We start from the raw sequence: 22,414 nt of genomic DNA on the forward strand, positions 1-22,414 counted from the left end.
CAACCCCTCTCAAGTGGTCCAAAGACCCACTTGAATACCACGGTGTTTTGCTTGCTTTTTCTCAATCCCGTTTGCGAGGAATCTCCACAACTTGGAGCCTCTCGCCCTTACAATTGAAGTTCACAAATAAACACAGAGCAAGGGGGGAATGAGCAACGCACACAAGACTTCAAAAGATCAGAGCAACAACACGCACACAAGCAGCAACAAGAGCTCGCAACACAACTCAAGAAGTTCACAACTCCACAAGAGCTCTATATGCTATCACAATGAAACGAATGCGCGAGATCGATGTCTTGGTGCTTAAGAATGTTGTAGGAATGCTTGGTGTTCTCCTCCATGCGCCTAGGGGTCCCTTTTATAGCCCCAAGGCAGCTAGGAGCCGTTGAGAACAAATCTGGAAGGCCATCCTTGCCTTCTGTCGTCGGGCGCACCGGACAGTCCGGTGCCCGATTTCTTTCCTTAAACAGCCCAGTCGACCGTTGCCGACCGTAGCAGATCTGGCGCACCGGACATGTCCGGTGCACACCGGACAGTCCGGTGCCCCCTCCCGACCGTTGGTCAGGCCACGTGTCTCGCGCAGATCGCGCGGCCGACCGTTGGCCCAGCCGACCGTTGGCTCACCGGACAGTCCGGTGCACACCGGACAGTCCGGTGAATTTTAGCCGTACTCTGTCGGCGAATTCCCGAGAGCGGCCTCTTCAGGCCGAGTCAGCCTGGCGCACCGGACACTGTCTGGTGCACCACCGGACAGTCCGGTGCCCCAGACCGAACTGAGTCTTGGCTGTACACAGCCAAGTCTTTGCACCTTTCTTCTTTTCTTTTTCTTTCTGTTTCTAACACTTAGACAAGTATATTAGTACACAAAACCAATGTACTAAGGCTTAGAAACATACCTTTACTTGATGATTTGCACTTTGTTCATCCATGGGCATAGAGTCACATTTAGGCACTTGTGTTTGCACTCAATCACCAAAATACTTAGAAATGGCCCAAGGGCACATTTCCCTTTCAGGTGGTACGACGATGAATTCGTATTACTGACCCAATCCGTTTGCTTATTTGGGCTGGGGGGCACCACAAGTTTTTGCCTATCGACAGGTTGATCAGGTAGACATGGCCGAAGAGGATGCGATCCGAAACGGCCTTTGTGCATTAAAGTCCTATCAAGTATTTATATTATCTGATCGCAAGAGCCGATGACTTGCATCGAGCTGAGTCCTTACTTCAGGAACAAAACCTCATGAGGTCAATTGTTTCCGAAGTTTTCACTGATGCTTTTGGTTCGCCAAGCTCCACCAAATGGCAGGGGGGCATATGTTGAACACCAAAATGAGCGGACGGTCCGGCCCATGGGCCCGGACGGTCCGCGTGTCCCGAGATTAGATTAACTCGGATGTTTATCCTTATCTCGTGCGTGGTTATCCATCTAATCACGTGGGAGTTTGTTGGCTATCTTTTAGGAAAAGGTTCAGACCTCCTCCCCTATAAATATAAAGGGGTACGGCCGATTGAGAACCCCCGAACACATTCCAATCGAACCAATTACCTTACTTACTTTTCCTGCCCTAGGAGTAGATGTAGCATAGTTCTAGTTGTAGACTTCCGCATATCCACATCCACCCCTAGTCGACTCTACGCCGTCTAGATCCGTCTTGGGTGGCCTGCCGATCCCAAGACGACCCTAGGATCTCACCCCTCCCGGGGGGCAAGATCTAGTTTTCCATCCAAGACCTCTTCCTTGATTTGATCTCTTAATTCCTAGGCGACTCCACGTCGTCTGGGGACGCCCCGGGTGACCTGTTGACCCGGAGCACTTTAAGATCTTTTCCCCCTAGGGGACGAGATCTAGATTCCAGCAAGGAGGAGGAAGACGACCCTGTCACCAGGTCGCGGACCATCCGGCCCAGAGATGCGGACCGTCCGGTGTGACGCAGGGAAGACACCGCTCCTGCGCCCAGGTCGCGGACCGTCCGGCCCAAGGCCGCGGACCGTCCGCGCCGTCGCAGAAGGCACTACCAGGCGATCCGGCGACCTATCGCAGGCCGCCACTACTGTTCATCTTGCGGAGCCGAACCCAAGGTGCCAAGTACCGCCAAACGGTTCATTATTGTGTTTGGTGACCAAAAATGCACCAACAACACTCAATCCATATGAATTGAAATTAAAATGAACAGACCCTTAGATCATGTTCGATTTTTCTAAATCTATGTAGATTGAGGGAAATAAATACATAACTAGTCAAAATCCACCCTAATACCTCTCAATCCACATAGTTTAAGTACAAAACCAACAAGGTATTAGACTATGTTTGGATACTCTATTATTCACCCCAATACACATGGGTTGAGGGGATGTGTATTGGGATAAATGCTAGAGTATCTAAACAAACTCTAGATGGATTGAGGGAATGAGGGGGATTAAATCCACTCATATTCAAATTTGTATAGGTGGAGATTATAAATCCTCTTCAATCTCTCTCAACTCATCCCTAACCGAACAAACATTAAAAGGATTGTATGGGTTTGAATCCATAGCAAGTCAAAATCATTTATACTTTTTTACAATCCCTTTCAATCCATGAGACATAGGAATAACCGAACAATGCCTTATAAGGATTGGAGGAATGTATTTAAATCTAAGTTAAAATTCCTCATATTCCCTTTTGATTCATATAAGACGTGAATAACTAAACAAGTCGTGTCAGATGACATTCAGTACATCGTATACCAATTACGAAAATGGTAAACCTTAATATTTTGTTGTTTTAGCCTTTAAGACGAGGAGATAGATGGCTATATCTAGAATGGCAACATATCTGATGCTCAAAGATGTATGATACTCATGTGAACATTTGAAATATGTAGCATTTATTTCGCATCTAACAACATCAACCAATGTTACGAACAACCTCTCCCACCTCCCTCTCTTGGTGGAAGGGGTTCTTCGTAAAAAAATGTCGGTGTCGTGGATACGAGATGGATATCCTAGATTTAAAATGTGTAATTTATCATATAATGTCACTCAATATTTATTGACTATGTACCTTTAATTTGTAATATCAAATGAATAAATAACTAGCAACAAGATTTACCTTCTTATATTTCGCTCAAACTAGCCACAAGCCATCCATGCTAGAGAATTGTAACAGTAAATCTGATGCTTATTTCAATGTTATTACAGTGATGACACCAAACACATGAGTTTAAAGGGCATTTGCTACTCATAAAGATTTAACATCAGTCAAGAAACACAACCATTAAACTAGGTCCTTTTATTTTCCACTTTATAATCTTGGATAATTTTTACTCTTATATTATAATTTAACTTTTTTCTATTAACAGGTTGTCGGTGTTTTGTGTCCGACTAAAAGGGAATTAGGCTTACACCTAGTTCCTAAATAATTTTGGTGGTTGAATTGCCCAACACAAATAATTGGACTAACTAGTTTGCTCTAGTGTATAAGTTATACAGGTGTAAAAAGTTCACACTCAGCCAATAGAAAGATCAAATATTGGATTCAACAAAGGAGCAAAGGGACAATCGAAGGCACCTCTGGTCGGGGGCACCGGACTGTCCGGTGTGCACCGGATAGTGTCCGGTGCACCACCGGACAGTGTCCGGTGCACCAGAGGACTCCAACTCAAACTTGTCACCTTCGGGAATTTCTAGAGGCACTCCGCTATAATTCACCGGACTGTCCGGTGTACACCGGACAGTGTTCGGTGCTCCAAGGAAGAGCGGCCTCCGGAACTCGCCAGCCTCGGGAAAACGCAACGGCTGCTCCGCTATAATTCACCGGACTGTCCGGTGAACCAGCAGAGCAACGACTACTTCGCGCCAACGGTCACCTGCAGGCGCATTCAATGCGCGCCAGAAGCGCGCAGAAGTCAGGCACGCCCATACTGGCGCACCGGACATTGAACAGTACATGTCCGGTGTGCACCGGACATCCAGGCGGGCCCAGAAGACAGAAGCTCCAACGGTCGGAATCCAACGGCATTGGTGACGTGGCTGGCGCACCGGACATGTCCGGTGTGCACCGGACTGTCCGGTGCACCATACGACAGACAGCCTCCACCAACGGTCATGTTTGGTAGTTGGGGCTATAAATACCCCAACCACCCCACCATTCATTGTATCCAAGTTTTCCAGCTTCCAACCACTTTACAAGAGCTAGCATTCATTGCAAAGCACACCAAAAGAGATCAAATCCTCTCCCAACTCCATACAAAGCCTTAGTGACTAGAGAGAGTGATTTGTAGTGTTCATTTGAGCTCTTTGAGAGCACCTAGAGGGGGGGGGGTGAATAGGTGATCCTGTAAAACTTCAAAACTTAAGCCACAAAACTTTGATTAAGCGTTAGCACAGTAATTGCCAAGTGGCTAGAGAGAGTCAAAACACGATAATCACAAGAAAGCAATCACAGAGTTGACACGGTGGTTATCCCGTGGTTCGGCCAAGTACAAAACTTGCCTACTCCACGTTGTGGCGTCCCAATGGACGAGAGTTGCACTCAACTCCTCTCAAGTGATCCAATGATCAACTTGAATACCACGGTGTTTTTCTTTCCTTTGATCTTTTCCCGTTTGCGAGGAATCTCCACAACTTGGAGTCTCTCGCCCTTACAATTGAGTTCACAAAGAAGTACGGAGTAAGGTGGGAATGAGCAACGCACACAAGACTCGAAAATCAGAGCAACAACACGCACACAAGTCGCAACAAGAGCTCGCAACGCAACACAATGAGTTCACAACTCAACAAGAGCTCTAGATGCTATCACAATGAATCAAATGCGCGGAATCGATGTCTTGGTGCTTAGCAATGTTGTAGGAATGCTTGGTGTGTTCCTCCATGCGCCAAGGGGTCCCTTTTATAGCCCCAAGGCAGCTAGGAGCCGTTGAGAACAAATCTGGAAGGCCATCCTTGCCTTCAGTCGTCGGGCGCACCGGACAGTCCGGTGCACACCGGACACTGTCCGGTGCCCGATTTGTTTCCATAAACAGCGCAGCCGACCGTTGCTGACTGTTCCAGATCTGGCGCACCGGACAGTCCGGTGCACACCGGACAGTCCGGTGCCTCCTTCCGACCGTTGGCACGGCCACGTGTCGCGCGTGGATCGCGCGGCCGACCGTTGGCCCGACCGACCGTTGGCTCACCGGACAGTCCGGTGCACACCGGACAGTCCGGTGAATTTTAGCCGAAGTCGCCGGAGAAAAACCCGAGAGCGGCTGGTTTGCTCCGCGCTGGTCTGGCGCACCGGACACTGTCCGGTGCACACCGGACAGTCCGGTGCCCCAGCCCGAAGCAGCCTTTGGCTGTACACAGCCACTCTCCACTTCTTTTTCTTTTTCCTGTTTCTAACACTTAGACAAGAATATTAGTATTCAAAACTAATGTACTAAGGCTTAGAAACATACCTTTACTTGTGATTTGCACTTTGTTCACCCATGAGCATATTTTCACATTTAAGCACTTGTGTTTGCACCCAATCACCAAAATACTTAGAAATGGCCCAAGGGCTCATTTCCCTTTCAATCTCCCCCTTTTTGGTGATTTATGCCAACACAACATAAAGCAACTAGAACAAGTGCAAAATCACTTCAAATAAAAACTAACTTTGAGTTTTATTCAACTTTGGCATATATGGATCATCTTTTGCCACCACTTGGTTTGTTTTTGCAAATCAAACACAAATCTCTATCTCTAAGTCAAACACACATGTTGAAGCATAAAGAGAGTCATTTCAAAAGAGATTGATCAAAGATTTCAAAAACTCCCCCTAATTCCCATAATCAATACTTCTCCCCACAAGAAGCCAACTTTTGACGAAAGAGACAATGCAAGAGTTTTGAACAAACCAAATACTCTATTCTACTATTTTCAAAGTCCCCTAATTCCCATAATCAATACTTCTCCCACAAGAAGCCAACTTTTGACGAAAGAGACAATGCAAGAGTTTTGAACAAACCAAATACTCTATTCTACTATTTTCAAAGTCTCTCAAGTGGTAGTTGATCCATTTATTGCTTTGGCCTTTATTTTCTCCCCCTTTGGCATCAAGCACCAAAACGGGATCAATCTTGGCCCCTTAACCCCATTGCCTCACCAAAATCTTCAATTAAGATCAAATGGCAATAAGAGTTCATGAGATGGACTTGGAATAAGTTACCCTCTCATCGGAGTGCAGTGGAAGTCTTTCATTGGTCCAAGTCCACCTTTTCCCTTTTAATTCTCCTTCGAGACTAAATCAAGCAAACTCAAGCATATGGTTAGTCTCAAAGGGTCAAGTTGTAACACATCTCCCCCTAAACATGTGCATCACTTTGCAACGGACTTGTGAGGTCCAGGGAGTGTTTGTACAACTTGAGCACCAATATAAGCAACAAAATGCAGAATTAACATGATCAAAGGCATAAACACATATATGCTACAATTCAATCCAAGTTCCGCGAATCTAAGACATTTAGCTCACTACGCAGCCTGCAAAAGGTCTTCTCATCTAGAGGCTTGGTAAAGATATCGGCTAGCTGGTTCTCGGTGCTAACATGAAACACTTCGATATCCCCCTTTTGCTGATGGTCTCTCAAAAAGTGATGCCGGATGTCTATGTGCTTTGTGCGGCTGTGCTCAACAGGATTTTCCGCCATGCGGATAGCACTCTCATTATCACATAGGAGTGGGACTTTGCTCAGACTGTAGCCAAAGTCCCTGAGGGTTTGCCTCATCCAAAGTAGTTGCGCGCAACACTGTCCTGCGGCAACATACTCGGCCTCAGCGGTGGATAGGGCAACAGAGGTTTGTTTCTTAGATTTCCACGACACCAGGGACCTTCCTAAGAATTGGCACGTCCCCGATGTACTCTTCCTATCGACCTTACATCCAGCATAATCGGAGTCTGAATATCCAATCAAGTCAAAGGTAGACCCCTTTGGATACCAGAGCCCGAGGCAAGGCGTAGCAACTAAATATCTAAGGATTCGCTTCACTGCCACTAAGTGACATTCCTTAGGATCGGATTGAAATCTAGCACACATGCATACGCTAAGCATAATATCCGGTCTACTAGCACATAAGTAAAGTAATGACCCTATCATTGACCGGTATGCTTTTTGATCAACGGACTTACCTCCTTTGTTGAGGTCGGTGTGTCCGTCGGTTCCCATCGGCGTCTTTGCGGGCTTGGCGTCCTTCATCCCAAACCGCTTTAGCAGGTCCTGCGTGTACTTCGTTTGGGAGATGAAGGTGCCGTCCTTGAGTTGCTTCACTTGGAACCCAAGGAAGTAGTTCAACTCGCCCATCATCGACATCTCGAATTTCTGCGTCATCACCCTGCTAAACTCTTCACAAGATTTTTTATTAGTAGAACCAAATATTATGTCATCGACATAAATTTGGCATACGAATAAATCACCATCGCATGTCTTTGTAAAAAGAGTTGGATCGGCTTTCCCGACCTTGAAAGCATTAGCAATTAAGAAATCTCTAAGGCATTCATACCATGCTCTTGGGGCTTGCTTAAGTCCATAGAGCGCCTTAGAGAGCTTACACACGTGGTCGGGGTACCGTTCATCCTCGAAGCCAGGGGGTTGCTCCACGTACACCTCCTCCTTTATTGGCCCGTTGAGGAAAGCGCTCTTCACATCCATTTGGAACAACCTGAAAGAATGATGAGCGGCATATGCTAGCAAGATTCGAATTGATTCTAGCCTAGCCACAGGAGCAAAAGTCTCCTCGAAATCCAAACTTGCGACTTGGGCATAACCTTTTGCCACAAGTCGAGCCTTGTTTCTCGTTACCACCCCGTGCTCGTCCTGTTTGTTGCGGAACACCCACTTGGTTCCCACAACATTCTGCTTGGGACGAGGTACCAGTGTCCAAACTTCATTCCTTTTGAAGTTGTTGAGCTCCTCCTGCATGGCCAACACCCAGTCCGGATCTAGCAAGGCCTCCTCTACCCTGAAAGGCTCAATAGAAGAGACAAAGGAGTAATGCTCACAAAAATTAACTAATCGGGATCGAGTAGTTACTCCCTTGCTAATGTCACCCAGAATTTGGTCGACGGGATGATCCCTTTGAATCATCGCTCGAACTTGGGTTGGAGGTGCCGGTTGCGCTTCTTCCTCCATCACATGATCATCTTGTGCTCCCCCTTGATCACACGCCTCCTGTTGATGAACCTGTTCATCGTCTTGTGTTGGGGGATGCACCATAGTTGAGGAAGAAGGTTGATCTTGCTCCAAGTGTTCCTGTGGTCGCACATCACCAATCGCCATGGTGCGCATAGCGGCCGTTGGAACATCTTCTTCATCTACATCATCACAATCAAAAACTTGCTCTCTTGGAGAGCCATTAGTCTCATCAAATACAACGTCGCTAGAGACTTCAACCAAACCCGATGATTTGTTGAAGACTCTATACGCCTTTGTATTTGAGTCATAACCTAATAAAAACCCTTCTACAGCTTTGGGAGCAAACTTAGAATTTCTACCCTTCTTCACTAGAATGTAGCATTTACTCCCAAATACACGAAAGTACGATACATTGGGTTTGTTACCGGTTAGTAGCTCATATGACATCTTCTTGAGGAGGCGATGAAGGTAGACCCTGTTGATGGCGTGGCAAGCCGTGTTCACGGCTTCCGTCCAAAAGCACTCGGGGGTCTTGAACTGGTCATCACATTCTTGCTGTGATGTGCTCCTCCTACTTGTTTACCTGCTTGACAAGCTGCACAAGGTCTATCCTTTTCGAATTGCACGTTAGTCAAACCTATCACGTGTTCTCCCTTTAGAAGCTTGTGAAGGTTCTTCATCCCCACATGTGCTAAGCGGCGATGCGACAGCCAGCCCATGCTAGTCTTAGCTATTAAGCATGCATCTAGACCGGCCTCTTCTTTTGCAAAATCAACTAAGTAAAGTTTGCCGTCTAACACACCCTTAAAAGCTAGTGAACCATCACTTCTTCTAAAGACAGACACATCTACATTTGTAAATAGACAGTTATACCCCATGTTGCATAATTGACTAACGGATAGTAAGTTGTAACCAAGAGACTCTACTAAAAACACATTAGAGATAGAGTGCTCATTAGAAATTGCAATTTTACCTAACCCTTTTACCTTGCCTTGATTCCCATCACCGAATACAATTGAATCTTGGGAATCCTTATTCTTGACGTAGGAGGTGAACATCTTCTTCTCCCCCGTCATATGGTTTGTGCATCCGCTGTCGATAATCCAGCTTGAACCCCCGGATGCATAAACCTGCAAGGCAAATTTAGGCTTGGGTCTTAGGTACCCAACTCATGTTGGGTCCTACAAGGTTAGTGCAAATATCCTTAGGGACCCAAATGCAAGCTTTGTCTCCCTTGCATTTTGCCCCTAACTTCCTAGCAACAATTTTCTTATCCTTTCTACAAATTGCAAAGGAAGCATTCAAAGCATGATATATTGTAGAAGGCTCATTAACTTTCCTAGGAATATTAACAACATTTCTCCTAGGCATATTATGAACAACATTCCTTCTACCAACATTTCTATCATGCACATATGAAGAACTAGAAGCAAACATAGCATGAGAATCATAAGCATGTGAATCAAAAGTATCATGACTTCTAAAAGCATTTCTAGAATTTTTTCTATCATGATACAAAAAGGCATGGTTCTTTTTAGCACTAGTAGCCATAGGGGCCTTCCCTTTCTCCTTTGCGGGAATGGGAGCCTTATGGCTTGTTAAGTTCTTGGCTTCTCTCTTGAAGCCAAGCCCATCCTTAATTGAGGGATGTCTTCCTATTGTGTAAGCATCCCTTGCAAATTTTAACTTATCATATTCACTTTTGCTAGTCTTAAGTTGGGCATTAAGACTAGCCACTTCATTATTTAACTTTGCAATAGAAGCTATGTGTTCACTACAAGCATCAATATCAAAGTCTTTACATCTATTGCAAATGACAACATTTTCTACATGAGTTGTTGATTTACTAGCTATTTCTATCTTAGCATTCAACTCATCATTAATGCTTTTTAATTTTGAAATTGTCTCATGGCATGAAGATAATTCACAAGTAAGCATTTCATTTCTTTTAACTTCTAGAGCATGATATTTTTGAGCTTCTAAAAATTTATCATGCTCTTCATACAATAAATCCTCTTGTTTCTCTAAGAGTTTATCCTTCTCATTCAATGCATCAATTAATTCATTAATTTTGCCAATCGTAATTCTATCTAGACCTTTAAATAAACTAGAGTAGTCTATTTCATCATTGTCACTAGAATCATCATCACTAGAAGAAGCATAAGTAGAGTTTCGAGTACTTACTTTCTTCTCCTTAGCCATGAGACACGTGTGACGCTCGTTGGGGAAGAGGGCCGATTTGTTGAAGGCGGTGGCGGCGAGTCCCTCATTGTCGGAGTCGGAGGAGGAGCAATCCGAATCCCACTCCTTGCCTATATGCGCCTCGCCCTTGGCTTTCTTGTAGTGCTTCTTCTTCTCCCTTTTGTTCCCCTTTTCCTGGTCACTTTCATTATCAGGACAGTTAGCAATAAAATGACCAAGCTTACCGCATTTGAAGCATGATCGCTTCCCCTTGGTCTTAGTCTTGCTCGGCTGTCCATTGCGACCCTTGAGCACCGTCTTGAATCTCTTGATAATGAGGGCCATTTCATCATCATTAAGACCGGCCGCCTCAATTTGCGCCACCTTGCTGGGTAGCGCCTCCTTGCTCCTTGTTGCCTTGAGAGCAATGGGTTGAGGCTCATGGATTGGGCCATTCAACGCGTCGTCCACGTACCTCGCCTCCTTGATCATCATTCGCCCACTCACAAATTTCCCAAGAATTTCTTCGGGCGACATCTTGATGTACCTAGGATTTTCACGAATATTGTTCACCAAGTGAGGATCAAGAACAGTAAATGACCTTAGCATTAGGCGGACGACGTCGTGATCCGTCCATCGCGTGCTTCCGTAGCTCCTTATTTTGTTGATAAGGATCTTGAGCCGGTTGTATGTTTGTGTCGGCTCCTCGCCTCTTATCATCGCAAATCGTCCGAGCTCGCCTTCCACCAACTCCATCTTGGTGAGTAAGGTGACATCATTCCCCTCATGAGAGATCTTGAGGGTGTCCCAAATCTGCTTGGCATTGTCCAAGCCGCTCACCTTGTGATACTCGTCCCTGCACAAAGAGGCTAGCAACACAGTAGTAGCTTGTGCATTTTTATGGATCTGTTCATTAATAAATGAAGGGCTATCCGAGCTATCAAATTTCATTCCACTTTCCACAATCTCCCAAATGCTTGGATGGAGAGAAAATAGGTGAGTACGCATTTTGTGACTCCAAAATCCGTAGTCCTCTCCATCAAAGTGAGGAGGCTTGCCAAGTGGAATGGGGAGCAAATGGGTATTTGAGCTATGTGGAATGCGCGAATAATCAAAAGAGAAGTTTGAGTTAACCGTCTTTTGTTTGTCGTAGTCGTCGTTGTCCTTTTGGGAAGAAGAGGACTCGTCGCTGTCGTAGTAGACGATCTCCTTGATGCGTCTTGTCTTCTTCTTCTTCCCATCTTTTCGCTTGTGGCCCGAGCCCGAGTCGTTGGACTTGTCATCCCTTGGCTCGTTGACAAAGGACTCCTTCTCCTTGTCGTTGATCACAATTCCCTTCCCCTTAGGATCCATCTCTTTGGGCGGTTAGTCCCTTTCTTGAAGAGAACGGCTCTGATACCAATTGAGAGCACCTAGAGGGGGGGGGTGAATAGGTGATCCTGTAAAACTTCAAAACTTAAGCCACAAAACTTTGATTAAGCGTTAGCACAGTAATTGCCAAGTGGCTAGAGAGAGTCAAAACACGATAATCACAAGAAAGCAATCACAGAGTTGACACGGTGGTTATCCCGTGGTTCGGCCAAGTACAAAACTTGCCTACTCCACGTTGTGGCGTCCCAATGGACGAGAGTTGCACTCAACTCCTCTCAAGTGATCCAATGATCAACTTGAATACCACGGTGTTTTTCTTTCCTTTGATCTTTTCCCGTTTGCGAGGAATCTCCACAACTTGGAGTCTCTCGCCCTTACAATTGAGTTCACAAAGAAGTACGGAGTAAGGTGGGAATGAGCAACGCACACAAGACTCGAAAATCAGAGCAACAACACGCACACAAGTCGCAACAAGAGCTCGCAACGCAACACAATGAGTTCACAACTCAACAAGAGCTCTAGATGCTATCACAATGAATCAAATGCGCGGAATCGATGTCTTGGTGCTTAGCAATGTTGTAGGAATGCTTGGTGTGTTCCTCCATGCGCCAAGGGGTCCCTTTTATAGCCCCAAGGCAGCTAGGAGCCGTTGAGAACAAATCTGGAAGGCCATCCTTGCCTTCAGTCGTCGGGCGCACCGGACAGTCCGGTGCACACCGGACACTGTCCGGTGCCCGATTTGTTTCCATAAACAGCGCAGCCGACCGTTGCTGACTGTTCCAGATCTGGCGCACCGGACAGTCCGGTGCACACCGGACAGTCCGGTGCCTCCTTCCGACCGTTGGCACGGCCACGTGTCGCGCGTGGATCGCGCGGCCGACCGTTGGCTCACCGGACAGTCCGGTGCACACCGGACAGTCCGGTGAATTTTAGCCGAAGTCGCCGGAGAAAAACCCGAGAGCGGCTGGTTTGCTCCGCGCTGGTCTGGCGCACCGGACACTGTCCGGTGCACACCGGACAGTCCGGTGCCCCAGCCCGAAGCAGCCTTTGGCTGTACACAGCCACTCTCCACTTCTTTTTCTTTTTCCTGTTTCTAACACTTAGACAAGAATATTAGTATTCAAAACTAATGTACTAAGGCTTAGAAACATACCTTTACTTGTGATTTGCACTTTGTTCACCCATGAGCATATTTTCACATTTAAGCACTTGTGTTTGCACCCAATCACCAAAATACTTAGAAATGGCCCAAGGGCTCATTTCCCTTTCACTCTTGCGCTTGGATCGCTTCTTTTCTTTCGCATTCTTTCTTGTGATCAAACACTCACTTGTAATTGAGGCAAGAGGCACCAATTGTGTGGTGGCCCTTGCGGGAAGTTTGATTCCCAAGTGATTTGAGAAGAGAAGCTCACTCGGTCCGAGGGACCGTTTGAGAGAGGGAAAGGGTTGAAAAAGACCCGGCCTTTGTGGCCTCCTCAATGGGGAGTAGGTTTGCAAGAACCGAACCTCGGTAAAACAAATCCGCGTGTCACACTCTTCATTTGCTTGCGATTTGTTTTTCACCCTCTCTCGCGGACTCATTTATATTTCTAACGCTAACCCGGCTTGTAGTTGTGTTTATATTTGTAAATTTCAGTTTCGCCCTATTCACCCCCCTCTAGGCGACTATCAATTGGTATCGGAGCCCGGTGCTTCGTTAGAGCCTAACCGCTCGAAGTGATGTCGGGAGATCACGCCAAGAAGGAGATGGAGACCGGCGAAAAGCCCACTACAAGCCACGGGAGCGCTTCATCGGAAGAGTCCCGCATCAAGAGAAAGGAGAAGAAAGACTCCTTAAAAGGGAAGGAGAAGAAGAAGGACTCCTCCAAAGGGAAGGAGAAGAAATCTTCTTCACACAAAGAGAAGAAGGAGAAGTCTTCCTCCCACAAGCCGCAACGGAGTGGGGACAAGAAAAAGAGGATGAGGAAGGTGGTCTACTACGAGACCGATTCTTCATCGACATCCACCTCCGGCTCCGACGCGGCGTCCGTCACTTCTAAACGCCAAGAGCGTAAGAAGTATAGTAAGATTCCCCTACGCTACCCTCGCATTTCTAAACATACACCTTTACTTTCCGTCCCATTAGGCAAACCACCAACATTTGATGGTGAAGATTACGCTAGGTGGAGTGATTTAATGCGATTTCATCTAACCTCACTCCACAAAAGTATATGGGATGTAGTTGAGTTTGGTGCACAGGTACCATCCGTAGGGGATGAGGACTATGATGAGGATGAGGTGGCCCAAATCGAGCACTTCAACTCTCAAGCAACAACAATACTCCTCGCTTCTCTTAGTAGAGAGGAGTATAACAAAGTGCAAGGGTTGAAGAGCGCCAAGGAGGTTTGGGATGTGCTCAAAACCGCACACGAGGGAGATGAGCTCACAAAGATCACCAAGCGGGAGACGATCGAGGGGGAGCTCGGTCGGTTCCGGCTTCGCAAAGGGGAGGAGCCACAAAACATGTACAACCGGCTCAAGACCTTGGTAAATCAAGTGTGCAACCTCGGGAGCAAAAAGTGGGATGACCACGAGGTGGTTAAGGTTATTCTAAGATCTCTTATTTTCCTTAACCCTACTCAAGTTCAATTAATCCGTGGCAACCCAAGATATACACTAATGACCCCCGAGGAAGTAATCGGGAATTTTGTGAGTTTTGAGTGCATGATCGAAGGCTCGAGGAAGATCAACGAGCTTGATGATCTCTCCACTTCCGAAGCTCAACCCGTCGCATTCAAGGCGACGGAGGAGAAGAAGGAGGAGTCTACACCAAGTAGACAACCAATCGACGCCTCCAAGCTCGACAATGAGGAAATGGCGCTCGTCATCAAGAGCTTCCGCCAAATCCTCAAGCAACGGAAGGGGAAGGATTACAAATCCCGTTCCAAGAAGGTTTGCTACAAGTGTGGTAAGCCTGGTCACTTTATTGCTAAATGTCCATTATCAAGTGATAGTGACAGGGGCGATGGCGAGAAGGGGAGAAGAAAGGAGAAGAAAAGGTACTACAAGAAGAAGGGCGGCGATGCCCATGTTTGTCGGGAGTGGGACTCCGATGAAAGCTCTAGCGACTCCTCCGACGACGAGGACGCCGCCAACATCGTCGTCACCAAGGGACTTCTCTTCCCCAACGTCGGCCACAAGTGCCTCATGGCAAAGGACGGCAAAAAGAAGAAGGTTAAATCTAAATCCTCCACTAGATATGAATCCTCTAGTGATGAAAATGTTAGTGATGAGGAAGATAACTTGCGCTCTCTTTTTGCCAACCTCAACATGCAACAAAAAGAGAAACTTAATGAATTGATTAGTGCCATTCATGAAAAGGATGATCTCTTGGACACCCAAGAGGACTTCCTTATTAAAGAAAATAAGAAGCATGTTAAGGTTAAAAATGCTTATGCTCTAGAAGTAGAAAAATGTGAAAAATTGTCTAGTGAGCTAAGCACTTGCCATGAGACTATAGACAACCTTAGAAATGAGAATTCTAACTTATTAGCTAAGGTTGATTCTATTGCTTGTAATGTTTCAATTCCCAATCTTAGAAATGGTAATGATGATTTACTTGCTAAGATTGAAGAATTGAACTTATCTCTTGTTAGCCTTAAGAATGAAAATGAAAAATTGATTGCTAAGGCTAAAGATTTTGATGTTTGCAATACCACCATTTCCGACCTTAGAACTAAGAATGATATCTTGCATGCTAAGGTTGTAGAGTTAAAATCTTGCAAACCCTCTACCGTTGAGCACACTTCTATTTGCACTAGATGTAGAGATATTGATGTTGATGCTATTCATGATCACATGACTTTAATTAAACAACAAAATGATCATATAGCAAAACTAGATGCTAAAATTGTCGAGCATAACTTAGAGAATGAAAAATTTAAATTTGATAGAAGTATGCTCTATAATGGGAGACGCCCTGGCATCAAGGATGGTATTGGCTTCCAAAGGGGAGACAATGTCAAACTTAATGCCCCTCCTAAAAGATTGTCTAACTTTGTAAAGGGCAAGGCTCCCATGCCTCAGGATAACGAGGGTTACATTTTATACCCTGCCGGTTATCCCGAGGACAAAATTAGGAGAATTCATTCTAGGAAGTCTCACTCTGGCCCTAACCATGCTTTTATGTATAAGGGTGAGACATCTAGCTCTAGGCAACCAACCCGTGCTAAGTTGCCTAAGAAGAAAACTCCTAGTGCATCAAATGAACATAGTCTTTCATTTAAAACTTTTGATGCATCTTATGTTTTGACTAACAAATCCGGCAAGGTAGTTGCCAAATATGTTGGGGGCAAGCACAAGGGGTCAAAGACTTGTGTTTGGGTACCCAAAGTTCTTGTGTCTAATGCTAAAGGACCCAAAACCATTTGGGTACCTAAAGTCAAGAACTAAATTTGTTTTGTAGGTTTATGCATCCGGGGGCTCAAGTTGGATACTCGACAGCGGGTGCACAAACCACATGACAGGGGAGAAAAGGATGTTCTCCTCCTACGAGAAAAAACAGGATCCCCAACGAGCTATCACATTCGGGGATGGAAATCAAGGTTTGGTCAAAGGTTTGGGTAAAATAGCTATATCACCTGACCATTCCATTTCCAATGTTTTTCTTGTTGATTCATTAGATTACAATTTGCTTTCTGTATCTCAATTATGCAAAATGGGTTACAACTGTCTTTTCACCGATGTAGGTGTCACTGTCTTTAGAAGAAGTGATGATTCAATAGCATTTAAGGGTGTGTTAGAGGGTCAGCTATACTTAGTAGATTTTGATAGAGCTGAACTCGACACATGCTTAATTGCTAAGACTAACATGGGTTGGCTCTGGCACCGCCGACTAGCCCATGTTGGGATGAGGAATCTTCATAAGCTTCTAAAGGGAGAACACATTTTAGGACTAACCAATGTTCATTTTGAGAAAGACAGGATTTGTAGCGCATGCCAGGCAGGAAAGCAAGTTGGTGCCCATCATCCACACAAGAACATCATGACGACCGACAGGCCGCTTGAGCTACTCCACATGGATCTATTCGGCCCGATTGCTTACATAAGCATCGACGGGAGTAAGTATTGTCTTGTAATAGTGGATGATTATTCTCGCTTCACTTGGGTATTCTTTTTACAGGAAAAATCTCAAACCCAAGAGACCTTAAAGGGATTCTTGAGACGAGCTCAAAATGAGTTCGGCTTAAGGATCAAGAAGATTAGAAGCGACAACGGAACGGAGTTCAAGAACTCTCAAATTGAAGGCTTCCTTGAGGAGGAGGGCATCAAGCATGAGTTCTCTTCTCCCTACAGCCCTCAACAAAATGGTGTAGTGGAAGGAAGAATCGAACTCTATTGGACATGGCAAGAACCATGCTTGATGAGTACAAGACTTCGGATCGGTTTTGGGCCGAGGCGGTCAACACCGCTTGCTACGCCATCAACCGGTTATATCTACACCGAATCCTCAAGAAGACATCATATGAACTCCTAACCGGTAAAAAGCCCAACATTTCATATTTTAGAGTCTTTGGTAGCAAATGCTTTATTCTTGTTAAAAGAGGTAGAAAATCTAAATTTGCTCCTAAAACTGTAGAAGGCTTTTTACTAGGATATGATTCAAACACAAGGGCATATAGAGTCTTTAACAAATCCTCCGGACAAGTTGAAGTTTCTTGTGACGTTGTGTTTGATGAGACTAACGGCTCTCAAGTAGAGCAAGTTGATCTTGATGAGATAGGTATTGAAGAGGCTCCGTGCATCGCGCTAAGGAACATGTCCATTGGGGATGTGTGTCCTAAGGAATCCGAAGAGCCTCCAAATGCACAAGATCAACCATCCTCCTCCACGCAAGCATCTCCACCAACTCAAAATGAGGATGAAGCTCAAGTTGATGAAGTAGAAGATCAAGCAAATGAGCCACCTCAAGATGACGGCAATAATCAAGGGGGAGATGCAAATGATCAAGACAAGGAGGATGAAGAGCAAAGGCCGCCACACCCAAGAGTCCACCAAGCAATCCAACGAGATCACCCCGTCGACACCATCCTCGGCGACATTCATAAGGGGGTAACCACTAGATCTCGTGTTGCACATTTTTGTGAACATTACTCTTTTGTTTCCTCTATTGATCCACACAGGGTAGAGGAAGCACTCCAAGATTCGGATTGGGTGGTGGCGATGCAAGAGGAGCTCAACAACTTCACTAGGAATGAGGTATGGCATTTAGTTCCACGTCCTAATCAAAATGTTGTAGGAACCAAATGGGTCTTCCGCAACAAGCAAGATGAACATGGTGTGGTGACAAGGAACAAAGCTCGACTTGTGGCCAAGGGATACTCCCAAGTCGAAGGTTTGGATTTCGGTGAAACCTATGCACCCGTAGCTAGGCTTGAGTCAATTCGTATATTATTAGCCTATGCTACTTACCATGGCTTTAAGCTCTATCAAATGGACGTGAAAAGTGCCTTCCTCAATGGACCGATCAAGGAAGAGGTCTATGTTGAGCAACCTCCCGGCTTTGAAGATAGTGAGTACCCTAACCATGTCTATAAGCTATCTAAGGCGCTCTATGGGCTCAAGCAAGCCCCAAGAGCATGGTATGAATGCCTTAGAGATTTACTTATTGCTAATGGCTTCAAAGTCGGAAAGGCCGATCCTACGCTCTTTACCAAAACACTTGAGAATGATTTGTTTGTATGCCAAATTTATGTTGATGACATTATATTTGGGTCTACTAACGAGTCTACATGTGAAGAGTTTAGTAGGATCATGACACAAAAGTTCGAGATGTCTATGATGGGGGAGTTGAAGTATTTCTTAGGATTTCAAGTAAAGAAACTCCAAGAAGGCACCTTCCTAAGCCAAACGAAGTACACTCAAGATATTCTAAGCAAGTTTGGAATGAAGGATGTCAAACCCATCAAAACACCCCTGGGAACTAATGGGCATCTTGACCTCGACACGGGAGGTAAGTCCGTGGATCAAAAGGTATACCGGTCGATGATAGGTTCTTTACTCTATTTATGTGCATCTCGACCGGATATTATGCTTTCCGTATGCATGTGTGCAAGATTCCAAGCCGACCCTAAGGAAGCTCACCTTACGACCGTAAAACGAATCTTGAGATATTTGGCTTATACTCCTAAGTTTGGGCTTTCGTATCCTAGGGGATCCACATTTGATTTGATTGGTTATTCGGATGCCGATTGGGCGGGGTGCAAAATCAATAGGAAGAGCACATCGGGGACTTGTCAGTTCTTGGGAAGATCCTTGGTGTCTTGGGCTTCAAAGAAGCAAAATTCGGTCGCTCTTTCCACCGCCGAAGCCGAGTATATTGCCGCAGGCCATTGTTGCGCGCAATTGCTTTGGATGAGGCAAACCCTGCGGGACTACGGTTACAAATTAACCAAAGTCCCTTTGCTATGTGATAATGAGAGTGCAATCAAGATGGCGGATAATCCCGTCGAACATAGCCGCACTAAACACATAGCCATTCGGTATAATTTTCTTAGGGATCACCAACAAAAGGGAGATATCGAGATTTCATATATCAACACTAAAGATCAATTAGCCGATATCTTTACCAAGCCTCTTGATGAACAAACTTTTAACAAACTTAGACATGAGCTCAATATTCTTGATTCACGCAACTTCTTTTGTTGATTTGCACACATAGCTCATTTTACATACCTTTGATCATATCTCTTTCATATGCTATGACTAATGTGTTTTCAAGTCTATTTCGAACCAAGTCATAGGTGTATTGAAAGGGAATTGGAGTCTTCGGCGAAGACAAAGGCTTCCACTCCGTAACTCATCCTTCACCGTCGCTCCAAGTCACTCTCCATTCTTGGGGGAGAAAGCATGAGCACAAAGCACAAGGACTCCACCTTTGGTATAATCTTCACTCATTTATTTATAACCAAAGGGGAGAGAGTAGTTCTAAAGGGCTCTAATGATTCCGTTTTTGGCGATTCATGCCAAAGGGGGAGAAAGTATGAGCCCAAAGCAAAAGGACCGCACCACCACCAATTTCAAAAACTTAGTTTTCCAAAGAGTATTTTCAATTGGTATCCTATTGTGTTCAAAAGGGAGAGAAAGTAGTATTTCAAAAATGATATATCAAAACCCTCTTGAACACTAAGAGGTGGATCTCATTTAGGGGGAGTTTTGTTTAGTCAAAGGAAAAGCATTTGGAACAAGGGGAGAAAATTTCAAATCTCAAGAATGCTTTGCAAAATCTTATTCATTTACCTTTGACTATTTGCAAAAGAACTTTGAAAAGGATTTACAAAAGAGTTTGCAAAAACAAAACATGTGGTGCAAGCGTGGTCCAAAATGTTAAAAATGAAAGAAACGATCCATGCATATCCTGTAAGTATTAATATTGGCTCAATTCCAAGCAACCTTTGCACTTACATTATGCAAACTAGTTCAATTATACACTTCTATACTTGCTTTGGTTTGTGTTGGCATCAATCACCAAAAAGGGGGAGATTGAAAGGGAATTAGGCTTACACCTAGTTCCTAAATAATTTTGGTGGTTGAATTGCCCAACACAAATAATTGGACTAACTAGTTTGCTCTAGTGTATAAGTTATACAGGTGTAAAAAGTTCACACTCAGCCAATAGAAAGATCAAATATTGGATTCAACAAAGGAGCAAAGGGACAATCGAAGGCACCTCTGGTCGGGGGCACCGGACTGTCCGGTGTGCACCGGACAGTGTCCGGTGCACCAGAGGACTCCAACTCAAACTTGTCACCTTCGGGAATTTCCAGAGGCACTCCGCTATAATTCACCGGACTGTCCGGTGTACACCGGACAGTGTCCGGTGCTCCAAGGAAGAGCGGCCTCCGGAACTCGCCAGCCTCGGGAAAACGCAACGGCTGCTCCGCTATAATTCACCGGACATGTCCGGTGTACACCGGACTGTCCGGTGAACCAGCAGAGCAACGACTACTTCGCGCCAACGGTCACCTGCAGGCGCATTCAATGCGCGCCAGAAGCGCGCAGAAGTCAGGCACGCCCATACTGGCGCACCGGACATTGAACAGTACATGTCCGGTGTGCACCAGACATCCAGGCGGGCCCAGAAGACAGAAGCTACAACGGTCGGAATCCAACGACATTGGTGACGTGGCTGGCGCACCGGACATGTCCGGTGTGCACCGGACTGTCCGGTGCACCATACGACAGACAGCCTCCACCAACGGTCATGTTTGGTGGTTGGGGCTATAAATACCCCAACCACCCCACCATTCATTGTATCCAAGTTTTCCAGCTTTCAACCACTTTACAAGAGCTAGCATTCATTGCAAAGCACACCAAAAGAGATCAAATCCTCTCCCAACTCCATACAAAGCCTTAGTGACTAGAGAGAGTGATTTGTAGTGTTCATTTGAGCTCTTGCGCTTGGATCGCTTCTTTTCTTTCGCATTCTTTCTTGTGATCAAACACTCACTTGTAATTGAGGCAAGAGGCACCAATTGTGTGGTGGCCCTTGCGGGAAGTTTGATTCCCAAGTGATTTGAGAAGAGAAGCTCACTCGGTCCGAGGGACCGTTTGAGAGAGGGAAAGGGTTGAAAAAGACCCGGCCTTTGTGGCCTCCTCAACGGGGAGTAGGTTTGCAAGAACCGAACCTCGGTAAAACAAATCCGCGTGTCACACTCTTCATTTGCTTGCGATTTGTTTTTCACCCTCTCTCGCGGACTCATTTATATTTCTAACGCTAACCCGGCTTGTAGTTGTATTTATATTTGTAAATTTCAGTTTCGCCCTATTCACCCCCCCTCTAGGCGACTATCACCGACCACACATCTGGGGTTACCCTTGTAGTGCTTTTGGGTAGGACGACGTCGCAGATTGCGACTCGATGGTTCATGCTGATGCACGAGAGGGAAACACGCGAGTTTGAGCAGGTTCGGGCCGCTTTGAGGAGCGTAAAACCCTACTTCATGTGGTAGTCTTATGTATGGAGATGAGTTTACAGGTTGTGACTACTAAGAAGATGGGGTGTTGATGAGATGAAAATGGTAGGGGCGCCCCCTGGCCTTATATATACGACCAGAGAGGGCTCTCCCGCACAAGTGTTGATTGTGATGTCCCTACTTATCCCCTAGTTAGTAGCAAACAATCTTCCACTATCTCGGGGAAATATGGCGCTCCCACGCCCGAGCTATTGCCGGCGGTTCAGAATGTCAAGCGCGCGGAACAAACCCGACCTGACATATTTGCGCTTATGCCGCAGCTAACTCGGACGTGGGCCTCTTTCGCATATGGACCGGCTCCCTTCTGCTGGTTCCGTTGGCCAGACCCATAACGGGACGTCTCAAAGGGACGCCTGTTGTGTGGCCCCTGGCGTACTTTCGCACTCGTGTGGACCTGGGATATCCATCCCCCACACAGGTTGAAAGGTTCCAAGCTTAGTTCTCTCGTGCCGACTTACAAATCAATTTCTGCTACGGAGACCATTTTGAAAAATGACCATAGAACTTTTCTTTTTTGTAGATTTACCACAACTCTTTTGGACACACTAAAGAATCGAGTTGTTAATAAATCTGCAATATTTTGTTATAAAACACACTAATATTTTCTATCAGGTTGCGAACCATGGAGTATATGTAATGTTTTGGGTCAACACACACATCATGTGTGGTACCATTCTAAACATGCATCTACTACCCCAATTGTGATGCTAAAACTGT

The sequence above is a fragment of the Zea mays genome, chromosome 3, assembly GCF_902167145.1.
Source record: "Zea mays cultivar B73 chromosome 3, Zm-B73-REFERENCE-NAM-5.0, whole genome shotgun sequence".
Classification (NCBI taxonomy): Eukaryota; Viridiplantae; Streptophyta; class Magnoliopsida; order Poales; family Poaceae; genus Zea; species Zea mays.